Source organism: Jaculus jaculus, chromosome 12 (assembly GCF_020740685.1).
Source record: "Jaculus jaculus isolate mJacJac1 chromosome 12, mJacJac1.mat.Y.cur, whole genome shotgun sequence".
NCBI classification, from domain to species: domain Eukaryota; kingdom Metazoa; phylum Chordata; class Mammalia; order Rodentia; family Dipodidae; genus Jaculus; species Jaculus jaculus.
In genome coordinates, this window is record NC_059113.1 from 110496429 (window position 1) to 110513281 (window position 16853).

The window sequence follows — 16853 nt, forward strand, 5'->3', positions numbered from 1 at the left end:
AAAAACAGCATACATATATAGTCTAAAAACACAAACCATCGGAGAATGAAATATGAAATTGGGAGTTATTTCAGTTTTGGCGACCTCTGTTTTTTTCAAGCTTATTAAGGACAATAGTGGAATAACAGGATAGTTGGCTCTGAGTCTAAGAATAGGTATAAAATAAAAAAAGAAACCCCGGATCCCCATGCAAGCTCAGCAACCCTATTCCTCACATACTCCACAGGAAACAACATGAGTACTTTCAATAACAATTCAGAATTCATGTTTACCTACTTGCCTCATCAGTGCAAGTTTAGAGTCATTTTTTTTTGGACATTTATGTGTATAAACTCAGGTTAGATAACAATTGTTTTTAAAAAGTACAGGAAAAGAAAGAAGCAATCATTTTTAAATAAAATCTGTTATTTTTTTGATTACTGTTCAACTTGCTATTCTTTAGCAAAAAGCAGTTTCCATAGTGTACATCTCAGATCTTATTGCTTTACAGTCGTGGCATACCTTCCATTAAAAATAAAAAGATGAAGCATCAATCCAGTAATTAATTTGACATGGCTTTCATGGGGTGGGGGGAGAGTTGGCAAAGAGAAGAGAAAAACAGACAAAATGGTAATTTAAACACTTCAGCATACAATGGTTTTCTGAGAGAGAGTGAAAGAGAGAGAGAGAGAGAGAGAGCAAGAGAGAGAAAGACTATTTTCAACAAGTGGAAACAAGCACTGAAAGCCCATGAGTCTGGCCATAGCCAATACAATATTCTATCTTATGTAGCTTTCTATTTTCCCCTTCTTTTTTGCTTTTTTATTTTTTTTTTTTAATAGAATCTCTCCCCAAACCATCATCACTTTTAATGTTCCCCAGACTGGGCTTCATCTTCAGACCTTTCATCTCCAGACTTCTCCGGTGGAGGACTTGCAGACGCCTTCTTTTCTGGAACGCTCTCTGGCTCATCTTCTTTGGGAGAAGGCGTCTTTTCCTTTGACACCTTTGAAGCTGTGGGGAAGCCCACCTTTCCTTTGCCTTTTACTGGACTTGGCGTCACTGTAGCCTTTAGTCTGGGTTTTGGCATTTCTTTTCTTTTCTCTCAGTTTGGACTTCTTAACCACCTTTTCGTTTTTCTTTTTTGAACTTCCATAGTCACTGTCATCATCATCTTCCATTAGGAAATCCTCATCGCTGCCAGAATCTTTTTCCTGGAATGGTGCCTCGTCTTCTTCCTCTAGCTCTTCCTCACTGCCCACATCCTCCAAGAGCATCTCTCTCGGTTTAGATGCTGCTTTAGATGCTGCCTGCGTTGCTGGTGCACGTTTTTGTGATCATCTTTCTCATCTTCACTGTCTTCTGCTGAGGAGAATCATCCTTCTTGGTCTTCACATCTTTTTCTTCTGAGTCTTCACTATCTTCTCATGAATTCTTTCCAGATCGCCTCTTATGTTTAGCTTCTCGAGGAGATGATCGGATTTTCTTAATGGGAGGGCCCAAATCTCTTCCATAATCTTCATCTGCATCATCAGATTCCTGAAATTGTAAATAATCAAGGACCTTCCTATTTCTGACAGGCGGAGACATGTTCACTGTGGAAACAGGACCATATGGAGAAGCCAAGGACCAGGACAAACCCCCAACCCCGCCGCGCCCCTCGTGCTCAGCGCCCCCCCCCCAACTTCAGCTGGTGAAGCCACTGAGGCCAGAACAGGCCCCCCAGAGCTGCTGGCCTTCTCAAAGTCACAGCTCCTGGGTTCAGGCCCCTGAATCTACAGGAGCCTCCTCTCCCCCGTCTCTTCAAAATCTACTTTATTTTATTTTGTTATTTTATTTTATTTTATTTTTTGAGGTAAGGTCTCACTCTAGCCCAGGCTGACCTGGAATTCACTGTGGAGTCTCAGGGTGGCCTGGAACTCATGGCAATCCTCCTACCTCTGCCTCCCAAGGCGTGCACCACCATGCCTGGCTATGTTATTTTATTTTGATTTGTAAATAAATTGAACACAATTATATTTAGCAACTGAATTTTTAGTAATGTCTGGAATATTCTGCTCAGCATTTGTGATCTAACAGTAGAAATTTTCTGAAACATTACATGTGTCTGGATGATGAGCAGATGTGATGCAAATTGCCCCATGAAAGTGCATAATGTGTGTCACATGAGGTCAGGTTCAAGGCTGACATGCAATACTGTCTTCCTGAATACATACAAATCAAAGTTGGTAGCTCAGTAACAGAAAAAGCCATACTTCTGGTATTCTGATGTGTTTTCAACTTACAAATACTAAACTGTGCCATAATCATGTTTATTTTCTCTCTACTGATTAAAGTTGTACTATCAATGTCATTGTGAACTACTACTGCTTTATTAGGAGTGACATGAAATATTTGTTTATAAAGAGAATTTAAAATAATATGATCAACTTTTTGGAAAGGATTTTATTACATACATTAAAAATAATTCACTGCTATTCTCTCCATTTTGCACCACACCCTTATTTTAATTTAAATTCTTGTTACACATGACTCCCAGAGCAGCCTCAATAAATGTAAGCTCCTTAGATTCATTTTTTTATTTTTTATATTTTGCATGCATTATACATGTTTGTTATTTTTGAAGAAAGAAAGCCATATGTTATAGCATTATTGAGTCATAAGCAGAAACATCAAGGCTATAGGATGCTTGATAACAAAACCCCGTTTGTGGTATCCAAAGTAAATTTCACCAAGTGAGACTAACCTGGAGTTTTATAGCCCTGGGCACCTAGCACAACCTGTATGCTTTCCTCCAGCAGGGTGATGAGCCTAGGAGAACTTGAAAGGCAGACCCTCTGCCTGCCAAAAAGGCTGTGGTTATTTCTGACATCCCCAACACACATGGGGAACAATCTTCCACCTAGAACAGTAGCTTCCGTCAATAAGGTTCCACCTTGAAGAGCAACTTAGGAAGCTGGCAGGACATTCCCAGACCTCAGGGTGCAAAGCTAAGTATGGCCAGCATAGTCCCCAGGTATGCAACAAGAAAAGATTCTGAAGGGAAGAAGCCCTGGAATATACTGAACACTAACTAGCTCAATACTAGCTTGAGCCATAGGAAGGACAAGAGACCACAAGCTCAACTCATCCTCTTTGCTTATTATTTATTTATGTGTGTACTCATCTTTATGTGTTCAAGGGTGGGTGGGGGAAGAGAGGCAGGGAGAGAAGGTGAACACATGACAGAATGGAGGTCAGAGTACCATTTGCAGCTATTCATATGAGGCATCTTGAGTTTGAATTACATTTGGAATACCTAGAATGTTGCAAGAGCAGTGTATCTTAAATTCAAGATTTTTAACAAAAATCAAGGTATTAGACATGTTGTTTTCCTGTTAGTATAGAGATATTTTAAATCTTTTGATCTAAAAAGAAGCTGTTTGTATGGGACCAAGTGTGCAAGTGAGTTATTAGAGAAAATATTCCTAAACAAAATAATCGAAGGTAGGAGTGGGAGCTCCCTCAGCAGAGGAGGGATGAGGCCACGGCAGGAGAGAGGGAGCTCAGAGGAAGGAGCCAGAGGGGTCTGAGACCACAGAAGTCCAGCGTTTGCTTCCAGTAGACAGCCATTAGGAAGCACTGTCCTATACCCAGAACACATAGCCTGCCATGGAATTTCCACTATCTTCAATGATTATCTGCAAGAAGCCCTGTAGAACCAAGGCTTTGGCTCATATACACTGGTGCCTTTATCACAAAAGCTGTCTGCTAGTCAGCTATGCTCCACATTGAAAGAGCATTGAGCAGCACATTTTTATGGCTACCATAGCAAGTAAAGTTGCACTTATGAGTGAATAGATCACTTCAGTAGAGGCATGAGCATTAGAAGGAAAGGGCTAATGAATTGCCACGTGGAAGTGATTATGGAAGAAGATAAATCAGTTACATATAATTAGAAGTAATCAGAGGAGTTAGGGCCAACATCCAAGAATGGGAAATTTGGAAGACTGTAGACAACAACATTAGACTAAATCAATCTATGGGAAAAGACATGAAATGGATTATTAAATTTAAAGCTTGATAATACGACATTGGCTTGTGAAGTGATAGGTGCAAAAGAGGAGGGATGTCATTACTGTATTCATGATGATGTTATATGGATGAGGAAATGTGAATAAATTAATTACCTACAGTATTAATTTTGTTTTGTATTTAAAAGTGAAAACTTGAGTAGGAGTGTTAACACATAAAGTGGTTGCCTTGGCAAAGGGAGAAATATCTGAGCAGAGACAAAGGATTGCCAAGCAGCACCGATTACAGAAATGAGGTTGGAGATGTGAGATATGTAATAAGTCGAAACAAAATGGTTATATAACTCTTCTCCAACAGTGTTTGGCAGCTTAGAGGTTTCTGTTGAGCAAGCAGACGGTTAGATTAATCATAGGTTAGGGATTGGTAACTCACATCAGCTGGAAGGACAAGAGTTGAGGGGCTGGAGAATACAGGCCATTCATTGAATTGGTAACATGGGTTAAGTAGGTGAAAATGAAATGGTGCAACTAATTCAGATCAATTGATGGCTTGAATAAAACATGAGATCGAATCAATTTTGTACTTGTATAAAAATGTGCAAATACATTTTAATGATAAATAGAGGAGTAAGATAATTATACTCTGAATATTATGTCAATGCCTGAGTATTAGGGTAAATGGGTTTTTATTGGATCTCCTTAGCTCTGGATTTATCAGGGCAAGAAATTGTAGGTAAAACAGAGGAAATGAAAGTTGAGATTGATTCTCTCAGATATAAAATATGTGTAGCTTCATTTTCAACTTGGAAAACTGACAAAGTAGAAGGTCCTCCCTCATCCCATCCCTCTCCCTCATCCCACCACTGAAGTAAGTGCATCCCAAATTACATTAGAAAACACTGGTCCACGATGATGAGCCACATCTCACAAGAGATGCCAGAGCCCAGATACCCTCCTATTTGAGCATCCTTCATTCATTTCACTTATAGGGCAGTCTGCCTAATGTGGAAATGAGCACACAGAGATTTTCACTCTCTTTCAGAGGCAGGGAAAGAAGAAAAGGAGAATGGGGAGGGAGGGTGAAATAGAGGAGTGAGTGAAGTCACTTCTTCATAGTACAACATCAACATCTGAACATGACCTAAGCATGGGGGAAAAGACAATAATAACATGGTAACTTCATTATTTGCTACAAATGATAGCCGATCAATCATTCCATCACCCTAAAGGAAAAGGTTGCCAACAGAATTGGAATTCATGATGGCATTCTTTTGGTGATAGAATTTATAGCAATTTTTAAAAAATTCTGTGAATGTTTTCTTATATGACTTGAACTTGCATCAATCGATAGGATATCCCATAGACATACATGGTTTTCAAAATGAGAGCAAGTGTTTGGATGTTATTATTTCTTCAATTCATGGAAATTGCATAAACATTTGATGTATTTCCACGTGGTCTCCAGGCTGCTGAGGTCTAAACAAGGGGGTGAAAATCTTCCTATAATTGAGTCAGTTACAAGCAACCTACAGATTTCATCTCAGGACAACAAAACAGGAGGACTCCCTTTTCTTTGATTCATGAGCAGGCATATCAGACTACATGGGTTTGTTCTCTGTTCTGAAAGCTGCAGCCCACAACCAAGTCTCTGCTTGCAAGCTGAGAAATTGTTTTTATTTGTTCTACAATTTAGGAAGAGCCAAGGACTCTATTTTTCTTACAAAGTTTTTCATCTTGTTTTGAACTATTCCAGACTAAACTGTCTGCACTATAATTAAATGGCTTTCCAAAAGTGATGGTCTAGAATCTTCTGAGAATGCCAAGCATACTTTCTATGCCACACCTTTGTTCTTATGGTTTCTATAACCAAGAATGTGACCATCTGCTCAGAAATTAGTGGAATCCATCAGAGAATGCAGGCTGAGCCCCTAGTTCATTTCTTGGGATGGCTTAACAACAAATTGATTTCTCCCACTGCAGACAGGAGTGATGAAGTCCCTGTTTGTGGTGATATTCTGTGGCTTTTAGCTGTGCTGGCATTTAACTTTGCATTGTGATTTAGTTCTATGCACATTTTTCCTGGTGTTCTCTCTTTGTTTATGTTTACCCTCAGGAACAACTAACCTTTGATTATTAAGAGTTCTTTATATCCGCTGCCAAGTGAAGGTGACTACTGGGCTTGAGAAATCATGGCAGAGATACTGATCCGTGTTAGGTATCTCAATTCCAGGTACCAGGCATAGGTTAGAGAACAGGAGACATTTCATTGACTGGAACTACAGAGATTGGAGGCTTAAGAATATGTATTTAATTAGCCCATAAATGTCAACATAATGACCAAGCTTTCATACTTTGTAGATGGAAACTCTCTCAGAAATGCATGTATCTTTTGGTTATTTCTTTGGTCTAATATCACCAATCTAAACTTTAGTATGACATTTAGGAGCACTAGCTTTAGACTCCATGGGTTTAATCACAGTGGGATCACTTCCTCTTGGTGTAAGATTACACAATGTATTTACAATATATATCTCTTTCCTCTGTGGAAAACTCAGGAAAATAACAATCTACTCTGGTGACAAGTGCTCTGTTAGGGGTATGCAGAACAAACGAGGGCTATGCCAAATGAAAGATGATTAATTTAACTGGCATTAAAGGGATCTTCCTGGGAGAATTGATGCTTCCATTATTATTATTGATTAGTCAGTTAATACTGGGTTAAAAGTGCTCAGTACATTGCAAATGTGATGTGTTAAATAGTGCTGCTACTGTTATTATTGGGACTAGTACTAGCCTTTCTGTGGTGCTAGGAAGAAGTAGGAAAGGAGGTGTACCATTGTGGGCTGATTACTTTGGGGCCTGTGTCACTTCACAGCGATATCTAAATTTCAAACCCTGAGTGGGTCTTTGTGTCCACAATTCTAACATAGTACCAGAGATAAAATGTGCTTACTAGATAAATTTAACATATATGTGTGCATGTGCATGCACACACTCGTGCACAAACACACACACACACACACGTACATACTTTGAACACTGTGAAAACCTAAAGACATGCTTTCACAAAGTGTGAATTAATTAAATGCAAACTGCAGCAACAAACTTGCTTGATCAGAATTCCTGAACTTCTACAACTATTTTCACCAATGACAAATGCATTTGAACAAAGACCCAACTTTTTGACTAAATAGATAAATGATATATTAAATTTTCACTTGTGAAAAATATGTAACTATTGTGTGTTTGCTTTTTGAGTCAGAGGCTTTTTATAGAACCCAAGCTGGCCTTGAATCCATAAGCCTTCTGTCTGTTTAACATGTACTGCTAATACAAAAGTATACTGCCATACCATGGCCAAAGCATATATTTTCTCCTTTACTTTCAATTTTGTTTATTTTATCAAGAAAGGCAGCTCTAAATAGGTCTAATTTAGATGGCATGATGATGAACATAAACTTTCTTTCATTCCATTTAGCTAAAGAGTACTTAACCCTTCTTGAATGATATTAAACATAGATGCCCCAGATAATATTTGTAAATTATATAATTATAAAATATTAGTACTAGGAAAGGCTTTCATTCTTATCTAATCTAGGCTCCTTACTTGACAGATTAAAATAATCATCTTTGAATTTCAGGAATTGGTAAAGCTTGTCTGATAACTCACACCAATGGGTCTGAGTTTCAGTTTCTTCTTTAAAGTGATTTGAATTTTGTGGGGAGACCTCAGGATTCCATAAAATACTGGAACCCACATAGCAAGAATGTATGATAGCAGCAGTCATTGGCCCCCTGTGGGATGGGGACAGGGAGGATGGAAAAGATGGTACCAATACATGATATAGCCATTCAAAGATTAAAAAAAAAAAAAAAACCTAAAAAAAATTGTATGGTATACTAGAAATAGCAGCCAGAGATAATTGGGAAATAAGTTTAGGGTTATAAAATTTCAAAAGAGAACCTCAGTATGACCAGACTATAATGGACTTCAAATCACATTTTTAACAATTCTTTTAAAATCGTTTTTTTTTTTAACCTTAAGCTCCTAAATTTTTATACATTTAAGTATGAGAAACAGGGGGAGAGAAAGTAGTCTGGGCATGCCTGGGCTTTCTGCCACTGCGAATGAACTCTAGGGTAGCATCATGAGTCATTTTGTGCATCTCGCTTTACGTGGGCACTGGGGAATCAACTCTGGATAGACAGGCTTTGAAAACAAGTGCTTTTAACATCCGGGTCATGCCTGCAGCCTGATATCACATTTTAATGAGGTTTATCTTTGTCCTGTAGGGAAAAATAAGAGATTTTATAGAGAACAAACTTGGTTAGTTTATGTTATAGAAAGATTAGTAACAGAGAAGAACTTCTGTAAGGCAATGATAAAATCTAGGATATATATCAGAGCTATTAAAACAATTCAGGAAAGAAATCTTAAGTGTTTGAACTAAGGAACTGGTTGTGAGGTTGAAAAGGAGGAGGGTTGACAGGGCCCTTGCACATAACACTCCTGAACATTAGTGAGACAGAAGCCATAGGTTGATATCAAATCTTGATGGAGAAGTCAGTTTTGGAGCTAAGTCTGAGAAAAAAATTGTAGTTGGTTCAAGTTGTTGAATATCCAGATGGAACTTTCAATCAAACTGTTCAACCTTTTCATCCAGAGATTCAGATAAAATTCTGGGTAGGAAATACTGATTTGCAAGTCTGCACAAGGAATATAGATTTTTGGAGGTGAAAATGTGTTTACATGTCATTGTAATGGATAAATTGCTAAGGGGAGAGTAAAAAAAATCCGAATATAATTCAAGAATTCTCTTTAAAAATGTCAATGTTCAATCCAAATGTTGTAGCACATGCCTTTAATCCCAGCACTTGGGAGGCAGAGGTAGGAGGATTGCCATGAGTTGGAGGCCACCCTGAGACTACATAATGAATTTTAGGTCAGCCTGAGCTAGCGTGAGACCCTACCTCAAAAACAAAACAAAACAACAACAACAAAATCAATGTTCAATGCCATGGACAAGAAAGAATATAAAGAAAATGATATTTTGCAGAACCAAAACAAATGTTTATCAAAAAGTAGTTTGTATGACTGTCAACTAAGAGGTTAACCTGTGTTCATGTTGAGGAAAAGTATTACAATAATTCCTTTATAATCTTACTTCCATAAAATGCATATTATGAAAGTCTGATTATTTAAAATACCTTTTGGCTTCTTTCTAACAGGGCACAATATCGCAGTGGATTACATTTTAAGAACTCTCTCTGAGCAGAAGTAGCTCTGATGATAATTATAATGTCATATTGACCATTGTAGGGCCAAGGTTAATGAGATAAAGTCTATCAGTTGAACAATTTGGAGGTTGGTTGATATTTTGATTGTTTTTTAATGACCATTTAGAACATGGTGCTAACTTTGATACTACCTAGAGTCCACATTAACTAGCAAAAATAGAATGTATTAATGAGATCAATTCATTTTTCAGATTAATTGGGTGAAACCCACAATTTACAGTGCTTAGTCACATGCTATAAAACAATGCAACATTATAAACATGTTATTTAGGATGAATTCATTCATTAAAATATCACAGAACCTGCTCAGAATTCCACATAAAGCCATGTTGCTTAAAATTTGGTCACAACTTGAAACCATGCATGGGTTTTTGACATATTTCTCAAAAGAATTGCAGAACGTTATTTGGTGGGTTGTCAGGAAATAATATGAAATCAAAGATACTTTGAAATAGTCATAAATCACAATGTCTGGATGATGACTACAAAAAGAAAAGTTCTTCATATATGTCTGCAAATCCATTCTTTAAGCTCATTATAAATTTGTGCATATACCCTTCACTTTTTTTGAAGTTTTAACAAAACTCCAAGATATTGCTAGAATAAACCAGATAATTTAAGAGGTGGTTTTGATAGAACTATCTTACAATTTATAGCATAACACAAATGATATAATTTCTATTATTTTAGAAATTGGAGGCATATGAACGGTTGGCAGGAGTTATTCCTTTTATCAAAACAGAATCTTTTAGAACTAGAAATGAATGTCTCTCTCCACACACAAACTCTGCTTCATAAAAGTATCCATGGAAACCCTTACCTATTAGAAGTTCTAATATGCATACAAAAGGTTATTTTCTTTCATATTTTATTTCAACAAAAACGTGAACAGAATACAAAACAGTGAAGTGCTCCAGACATTTGAGGCTTTACATAACAGTTTTAGACACAAAGCCATTATCATGTTCTCATAGTTGCTGCTCAGTAGTAAACCAAATTGCTTCACTGAATATGATTACTAAGAGAAGTTGCAGGAATTATCACATGACTGTTGTCATTATGGACACAAAATTATGATTTTTGTTATTATATCTCAAAGCCATAGTGAATACACATCCAGTTTAATTAATATTTTATCATTTCAAGTCCAAAAATGATATAATAATAAAGAAAATAAACTTTACTCTTAAAGATCCCTACAAAATAGTTTTCATCTGGTTAAAAATGCACCATCTAAAGGCAGAGTCAGTGAGAATTAGAGACTCCAGTAAGAACAATGAAACTGTGATGACTGATCCTCAACTTGATTAGATTGAGAATTAGACTTAACTGAAGAAGGAAAATCTCCTGAGTGTTAGCTCGGTGGCACCATCCTTGAGGCATGGATCCTGGAATAAAAGAAAAAAGAGAAAACATGCTGACCATTGGCATCATCTCACCCTGTTTCTTAACTGCAAACACAATGTGAACAACTGCCTCAAGATCCTACTACCATCTCTTGTCTTCCATGATGGACTGAACTATAAGCCAAAGTAAACCCTTCCTCTTGCAAGTTGCATCTTATTAGGCATTTGAGTACAGTAATAAGAAAAGTAACTGGTACTGAAAATTAGTAGAGAGAAATGGGGACCCGACTGTTATGAACATGACAGTATGATTCATCAGCCTTTGAAACTGGCTTATGGGAAGCATGTGGAAGAGTTTTGAGCTGTGGACTAACTAGATCATCACTGTCTTACATTAAATAACTTCTTGTTGGGACTGGAGGGATGGCTTAGAGGTTAAGGCATTTGCCTGCAAAGCCAAAGGAACCAGTTTTGATTCCCCAGGACCCATGTAAGCCAGATGTACAAGGTGGCACATGCATCTGGAGTTCATTTGCAGTGGCTGGAGGCCCTGGAACACCCATTCTCTCTCTCTCTCTCTCTCTCTCTCTCTCACTTGCTCAATCGCTCACTCTTTCTCTCTGTCAAATAAATTAAAAAATAAAATTTAAAAACCAACTTCTTGTTAGGTATTTGATCACAGCAATAAGAAAAGTTAGTAATACCTACATGGTATGTATTCAAACTTTTCTGTTAACAGTAAATTCATATGAAAATAAAGTTTGCACACCTGAGAAGAAATCAAATTATATATATATACATATATATACATATATGTATACATATACATACATATACATACACATACACACATTTATATATATATATAAATATATACACACACACACACACACACACACACACACACACAAATACATGGCAAGGAAGTCAGTCCCTATTATTTTAGTCTTTACTCGAAGGCAGGCATACTTCTGGTATGCCTAGTGAAGGTACAGGCAGGGGAAGTGAGAGGCTGCCTTACTAGCAGTGGGCTCCCTGTGAAGTCTGTCAGGGAAGTAGAGTTGACTTTCTCCACTTGGTCCCAATTTGGAAGCTGGGTAGGGGTGGAGACAGACATCAAGAAGCTATTATTACTCAGGTCTTGACCACTTGGGACCTGATAGCTACGGAGGCTGTGGTCAAACCTCCTGGACTGGTTACTGGTGATTGAAGGTTGAAGTTCTATTTTTGTATACGATCTTACTGCTGTCCATTAACATAATCAGCTTCTCAAAATTAAAGACTAGTGTGTGATTTTTGTCCATGGACTATAAATGCTGAGCCTTATGCAGACACACAAGAAAAGTAAAAGTCAGTGGAATAAGCATAGGAAAATGAGTAGCAATGAGCAAGAATTACAGGAAACAGAAGAAAAAAATTAAGGTAATGTGTGAACTACAATTTTGGAATGAGGATGGAGGTGTGACAGAAAAAAACACAGAAACAAATTGGCTGTCTTTCATCTGTCTCTTCAGAAAAGAGGTGTTCCCACATGGAATCATGTATTTATCACAGCATACCCACCATTTTTCAGCAAATTAGTAAATATTCAATTAAGTAAAAATACAAAATATATAATTTATGAAATGGGAAATTCAGTGGAACATGAACACCCTTGGGCGCTTCAGAAAAAAAAAAATTTATTTTACATTGTGAGTCAAGCATTTTTGCAACAGGACTCTTTTTCAAAACTAAATTAAATTATATGTTTTCAGCTTTGGGATCAAAATGTCTTTCTTCAAAGGCTTATGTACAAGAACAGAGGCACATATATCATAGAACATCAGATCTTCTGCCCAAACTTCACCAGGACAGCAGTGGTCCTCTGATCTCGATCTTTCTCTCTTCCCAAACGCATCTGTGTTCTGTTGGCAGCTGAAAATTTGCATTCTGTAATTTTTCTGTGGTTTGTTTATCTTCTAACCAAGCATAGAGTCACACATATTTATTGCTTTTCTTTTTGCATGTGAAAAGTCACAATGTTACAAATGTCTATGGAGTGGTGGGAACTGAACATCTATAAGAGAGTACTCAAATTGAAGGTCAGGATGTGGTCTTTAGCTCTGGCTCCTGGCTCTAATCTGACTCCAAAATCCTCCAGGAGACATAAAGAAGCACCTGTCTATACCCTTTAATTAAAAGCATTTTCTCCCCTTATCATCTTTGTTACATTTGATGAAACACACACACACACCCCAAATTACACTAAAGAGACTGCTACGAGAACACAGTGTATAGTGTGGAAATGGAATTAATAGCTTCAGAACACTGAGAAATCAAACTAGAATTTACCTGGAAGTCTCCTCTTTTCTGACTGGCTTTCATAGTACTAGAAAAATCAGCAGCTTGCTGATGGAAGAATGTCATTGACGATCTTAACCAGCAATGGATAGCCACTCAAGCAAGAAGTACCCACTAGCACAATAGTGGCATTCCTGTTATGGTGTTAACTATCTGATCTCAGATGAGATTTGAGACTTGCTCCATAGGAAGGAACTCATGCCTGATATTTAAATAAAAACAATAAAATAAATAAAAATAGAACTGAATTAAGAAGGCAGGGCATGGCCTTAGGCAACATCCATGGAGAATATTCATACTGGGGGCCACTCTACATTACTACAGATTTCTTTACAGGTACCACTAATGTGTGTGTGGTTTTTGGCTCTGAATACATTTTAATGAGCAAGCAAATTCCCATCTATGGAATGAAAACATGAAGATTTACTGTGTTTGTAAAATAATGATATTATATTACAGATAAATCTCCCTTTCACCACAGACTCTATGTGAATATTATCATCAACAGAAAAGTGTTTACATGAAATATTTAAACATCCATGACAGCATACTTCTTTAAAATGTTTTGCAGTCTAGGTTTTGATTCCCAGGTGGCCTGGGAGTGGTGTCATCTACAGATTATGCCATGGCCCAATGATTAGAATGGCCCCATGTTGGTTAAATGCTCAACTGTTGTGAATTTGAAATTCTGGGTGCTTCTAAAGAAATGACCTCAGATATTTGTTTTGAAGTGAGTCTTACAAATCACCTAAACATTCCTGCTGATATCACAGTTTCAATGTTCCTTCTTTTTTTCCTAGGAGAGTTCTTTGAGAGCTCTGACAGTCCCTGAAGTCCACAGCATCAGGAAAGAAGGCTCTGAGGCCTGGAGAGAGTGACAGAACCCACATAGAAGGGAACTGAAGAAAGGAATTCTATAAATATGATGTGGATTGCTAAGCTCGTTCATAAATGAAAAATGTGGAAAACTGACTGCAACGATCATGATAAATGCTCTGAGAATGAATGTACAGTGTAGACCTCTGCTTGGTTCCAAACTAGACCCTAGGGGCCATGTACGAGGGACAAACAGCATAGCACTACAATGACTTAGAAAATGAGCTGGTGTTGGACACACAGGCCCAGAAAGTAGAGCAAGGCTCAAGTTTGAGTATAACCTGCTTCATTACTTGCAAAGACAGTATAGTTCACCATTGCTGAAGACATTAAAATTGTGTCTCATAGGTTCAAAATATGTTATATGAATTATTTAACATATTGAAAAATATTTCCACACCCTTTGAGAAAATATACACAGTACTACTATGCAAATGGCCATCTGACTCAGCACTGACACAATTCAATACTTTAGGACCTTGGTATGGTAAAACATGTACCTTTCAATAAAAAAAAAAAGATTACTAAATATCCAGTCTACAAAGAACTATATAATTGGTTTTCTGATTCATCATTTTCTTACATTAATTTTTTTCACTTTTTAATTTTCTCTTTGAAGTTTGTCAGGTTTTATTGAGAATTTGCTGCTGGCCCTAAAATATATTTGCTTAAGGCATTTTTTCTGGGGCTAGAGAGATGACTCAGTGGTTAAATTTGTTGCCTGCAAAGCTTCACAACCCAGAATTGATTCCCCAGCACCTACGTAAAGCCTGTTGCACAAAGTGGCACGTATATCTGGAATTCATTTGCAGTGGCTAGAGGCCCTGATATACCAATCTCTCCTTTCCTTCTCTCCCCACCTTCTCTCTGTCTTTCTCTTTCTGCTTTCAAATCAATAAAATATTTAAAATATTTTCCTTAGATAATTTTAAAAAATATTTTAAATATTTTCATCCAAATATAAAATAATTAATGTTTCCAAGTATTTTAAACCAAGTACAATTTGATTTTTTGAATATACCTAGGTAATTAATTATAAAACAAATATCTATTTAGAAACAGAACATAGTAGCTACCTCTATATGAGAGTCACAGTGATTTAAGCAAAATTTACATGAATTAGTTGGGGAAAAAGTTAATTTGCTTTTTGTTTTTTTCTTATATTATCAACCCTTGAGTATTCAGTAGTGTTTATTCCATGCTTTTTAAATTTTTATTGAAATCTTACATAAACACACTTATTCTCATGAATTTGAGGGTGGAAAGGTCCCAACATTGAAATGTTTATTTAGTTAGTATTAAAGACAATGATATGGGTTAGAGGCAATAACTCATAAATTTCCATGGGTTATAATTGTCTCTTCCAAAAGAGAAAAGTTCTATAAACTTATTATTTATATGGATGTCAAAGTCCTAATGATTCAATATAGTAATTAATGGGAGTAAATATTTTAAAGTATTAAAGAAATTGAAGTATCATAAGGGATATTAGATTCTGTTCTGTCTATACTTTACTAACCACAGATGCTAAATACTGCTGAAAATTCATAAGACTGGTTTTAATTTTTCTTGTAGCTTTGTGAGAGTTCCTGTCCTTGCCTTTTAAGTAATTTATGCAGACAGACAAGCTCTGATTTGTAAAACAGAATAATATTTGCTCACTGCCTTGAGAGTTAAGGGAGAAATTCTAGGTGGTTTGAAGATTTGGTTAAGAAATCATGACATACTTTCACATACATTATTCATTGTTTAAGTTAATTAGATAATTCATATATCATAGATCATATGAACTGTCCATTGATTTCTCATGATTTCCAGAAACAACCTAAGTGAATAGCTGCTATCCAGAGAGCACATTTAGGATTGTATTTGTATCATTCCCCTTTCAATATAACTAAAAGCTTCATTTTATTATTTTCAGATGTCCTTAGAGTAAGATATAGCTTTGTGTTAATAAAGTAATTTAACTAGCCCAATTGTTACAAAATTACAAAAATTAATGATGGATTTGAGCACTTTAATTTTTTTTATTCTATAGCATGTAATTGCTTAGCTCTGGAAGAGCTACATTCTAATCCAGTTTTGTGTTACTCATTAATAATGCATCTACCTTGATCACAACTACAATTAGCAAAAAGTGTATTGTTCTTTCCTCATTTTTCACAGTTTCTGCTTCAGATGAAGATTAACTTTTTACCATCACATGCTTATCAAGCTCTGATTTGTTTCTTTGGGGTATATCTAAAAGGCTCAATTTCCAATGGAAATTTCCTTGAGCAGCTACTGTAGGCTCAGAACCAAATATCAAAGCCTGTGTCTTTTTGGCATCACCATAGTTAATATATGTTAAGTATAGCTTACCAGGATAACTTTCTAAAAAAAATAATTTAAGATTTAATTTCCTTTATTTGATCACATAAGTCTTAATTAATTTTGTTGATGTATTTGATAAATTTAGTTTTTACTAAAGTTCTTTGTTTTAATAAAGCCATGATTAATGTATCTTATAGAATCTTTGCTTTGTAAACCAATGAGTTCTGTATTTGCATAACATCAGGTTCCTTCATGGAAGCATATGTGCATCTTCCGAGAGACCAATATCTCCACTGAGAGGAGAGACCAGCAGCTAGTGTTCACAGCTACACCTCCAGCACCCAGTGCAGTAACTGTCATCCAGCGCTTGAATCAAAGAATGTCTATTCCTTGTTGCTTCTTTTCCAAACCAGTATTTACACAGTTAACATATATTATCCTTAGAAATTATGGTTTCCTTTACCCAATGTTTTGGTGCTCAGTCATTTATCTCTATCACTTCCTTCTGAAATCTTGTTGGCATCTAGTTATTATGATGAAGAGTAGATGCACCTGAAGTTTTCACTTTGCAATAGACTATAATTTCCAGACAGGATTTTATAAGTTCCATAGAAAGGATATAAACAGATACTTTCAGGCTCCATTTTATTTAACTGAATTTTTAAATATGAATTTCTTAATTATATAC

The 16853-nt window shown here is 36.4% G+C and overlaps 1 pseudogene; it reads right to left on the reverse strand.

Moving 5' to 3' along the window:
- Positions 1-847: 847 nt before the first annotated feature.
- LOC101615052 lies at positions 848-1569 on the reverse strand (annotated as a pseudogene).
- Between the last annotated feature and the right edge of the window lie 15284 nt (positions 1570-16853).